Below are 3,632 nucleotides of genomic sequence, written 5' to 3'. Positions count from 1 at the left end.
GGGGTTGATTGTGGGGATGAGAGATGAGAAGGCGATGGGGGTTTGTCTTCGTGGTGGTGCAGGTGGTGTTGGTGGTGCTAAACGTGATGGTGATGGCGGCGTTTAGAGGGAAACTAATGAGGTTGGAGTTAGTTTGGGGGGTAATCTGCGCGTGCGTGTGTGTGTGTGTGTGTGTGTTGTGGGTGGCGATGGTAGCGGTGAGGTTGCTGTCACCGTTTATCTTGGTTATTTTCATTTGATGCGTTGTTTTTATTATCAATCCCCTCCTGATCAGAGGCTGACTTCTTTCATTTCCTGGGGTCACTCCACCACCACCACCACCACATTGAAAAGTCTAGCTATGTGATTATTTGACCTGCAGGAAACAGGTACCAGATGTCCCTCAAATCATAGTTTACTGTCTTCGGGATAATCCTTCGGTATTGGTCTAGTCTCTAGAGTGTGTCGGTATAAGGAGACGACATCATTCGCTCTCTGTTTCATTCTAGCATGTTTATATCTACGCCATGAGGGAAGGTGGTGACGTTCAATGACGTCAAAAGAGTGCCAATCTTTAAAACGTGAAAAGCAACATCAGTTAATGAAGTTGTAGCAGATGCACAGTATTTGCGGAGGGTGCAGGATGGTCACGGCTGGGACGTCTTTTGTCGTCGGTGAATCGTGTTCGAACATCAAACACCACAGGGTATGTCTTGTGATATTCTGCTCGCAGAGCTGCTGTTGTTGTTGTTGTTGTTATTGTTCCTCCCATATCGGTTCTATCGAAAAGTGCGATGATCAAAGACATTCTCGGTATTATTATATAGTCTTTTTTTTTCTTTTATTATGAAGCAAATGTGATTCGAGGAAGATTCAGCTGTTATTTCTAGTAGTTCGATCGTCCACGTAGACGCCCCCCTCCAGTGAAAATGATCGGGTCACTTTAGGTCGCTCACTCGCAACATTCTCTCCTCAGACTCCGGCAGAAAGGAAACATCATTGCTTCCGCTATAAGATTCGTTACTACGTAACGGGTGATGGCTAAGCTGGAATGGAGTTGATCTGCGAGGAATGTGGAAACATCGATTCCCAGAACCCCGTCTTCAGCCAGGAAACATTGATATTAATTGTAAAAGTTGCTCTTATGTAAATGAAGATTCCCTAGACCCATAGGCAGTACTTGAAGAATCCCCAGGGACATATCCAAATAACACTTTCAGTGCAATAATATGAAGGTAGAGGCTATGTTCATTGCCATCGCAGACTGTTACGGGGACGTAAACACACCAACATCGGTTGTCAAGCGATGGTGGGGGTACAAGCACAGACGCGGCCCGCGCGTACGCACACACACACATATACGACGGGCTTCTTTCAGTTTCCGTCTACCAAATCCACTCACCAGGCTTTGGTTGGCCCGAGGCTATAGTAGAAGACACTTGCCCAAGGTGCCACGCAGTGGGACTGAACCCGGAGCTACGTGGTTGGTAAGCAAGCTACTTACCACACAATATTTTTTGTAGTAAAAATTGTTTGCTAACATAACATGGCAGTCTTGGTTTAGGACGAATGTTGCTGTAATCTTGCCCCAGGAGACATCGTCTCCAGCTGGCTATACGACACGATCTGTGTCCTTATATTTTCAAACAAGGGAATCTAGCACCCCTACTCAGCTCAAAACAATATCTGTGTATCGCGATTTCCGGGTTATTTCCCTTCATCAGCACAGAATAATTGTTCGGCTAGAGGTGGCGCTGCCAAATTCCCGTTCGAAATATATAGTTTTCAAAGTGACAACTTGTTCGAAAATATAAGGACACAGATCGTGTCGTATAGCCAGCTGGAGACGATGTCTCCTGGGGCTAAATTACAGCAACATTCGTCCTAAACCAGGACTGCTATGTTATGTTGGCAAACAATCTTTACTCCAAAGTACTGTTGCCAAATATCTCTCGTTGTGAGATTTAAAAATAGTAATTTTCTAACAATATTTTTTATTTTCTAAGAAGTATAACTAGTTTATTGCGGATAAATTTTGACAACGGGATCTTATATATGGATGAACTTGGATCCCCGTTGAGAAACACTGGTGTAAAATAAAACTTCTGAAAGGAAAAACAAAAGCGTTTTTTAAAACCCAGACTAATATTTATAGATTTATCTGCTTTTAGTATCACCGCAAAACAATTTACTTTATATCTCACAAAGTTTCTAAATTCTTATAAAACCATCTCCGTCACTAATACTTTGGTGAATGACACACACGATCTGTTGGGACCATTCAACGTTAAATATAGAAATATGTGAATGCGTCCAACGACATGCCGTAAGTAGAGTCTGAAAATACATGAAATACAGTGACGTAATGACAATAATTTCTGCCTTTTTGTTGTAGGGGAAGGAATGTGTCTATGTAACCAAACACACCCACAATACGTTCGTACTTTAATGTTTCGGACGTGTGGATTGTCTATGTTCACCTTGTAGATCGTTTGTTTGCTTCTAGTAAATTTCTAACGACGTATTTTATTTGAAAATGTAACCCTTTTCAAATACGAAGGCGATACCTCAACATGACCGCAGTCTAATGATTGAAACATGTAAAAAACACGAAGATAAATGAATATCTTAGAAATAATCCTTGTCAGCTGTTTTGTGAAGAGAATTAAAATGGAATTTAAAATGACAAAGTAACATCTGAAAGGAACCACTTGAAAACTTGTAAAATAACAAAACTAGGCCATCTTTCAACCACGTGATACAACCGGAAGAAGGACGTCGTCTGCCAAAGAAGGAGATGTATTCTTTTGTTTTTGTGTTAGTTTCCTGTATTGAATGAATGGACAATCGAAAATTGAAATTGAAAGAAATTGGTAATATTTTAAGTAAGGATTAGAAACCTGTCTGTTGCCGTATTGTGAGAAGGGCCTTCGTTAGTCCGATTACTTACCACTGGCACGTGCCTAAACTACATCGACACCTGTTAGCAGTGTATAGGTGGCTACATGGTTGAATGGTTAGGCTGTTGGATTCTGGATGTCTGCGTTATGAGTTCAAATCCAACCGAAATCAATTTTACTTTCATCTTTTGCGGGGGTCGATAAAAAAACAAACAAACAAAAAACAGTGCAAAACGATGGATTGATAGAATTGGTAAGAGCGTAGGAATAATGTCTGGGAGTAACCATTCCAGCTCAATATCTTTTGAGTTTAAATCCCGCTCCGTCACTGAAAACCCGTGACATTTCTGTTATGGTGCCTAATAGGAGGTTGTTACAACAAATGGAATCGTAGGTTCATTTAGTTTGATTGGAACATCGACCACCACCGTTGGATCTCCGTCGCTTGACCATGAAGATTTCCTTGCTCAATCAACTGAATTATATGCACTTAAATTAACGTGTTTATGGCCGAGTATTCCACAGCGTTGACCTTTAGCATTCAGATTACTCAGTCAAATGTAATGATTATTTATTCTCGTTCTTATTCTTTTATTTGTTTCAGTCATTTGACTGCGGCCATGCTGGAGCACCACCTTTAGTCGAGCAAATTGACCCCAGGACTTATTCTTTGTAAGCCTAGTACTTATTCTATCGGTCTCTTTTGCAGAACCACTAAGTTACGGGGATGTAAGCACACCAACATAAGTTATC

This window comes from Octopus bimaculoides, chromosome 6, assembly GCF_001194135.2.
Source record: "Octopus bimaculoides isolate UCB-OBI-ISO-001 chromosome 6, ASM119413v2, whole genome shotgun sequence".
NCBI lineage: Eukaryota > Metazoa > Mollusca > Cephalopoda > Octopoda > Octopodidae > Octopus > Octopus bimaculoides.
This window is presented reverse-complemented; position numbering follows the sequence as displayed.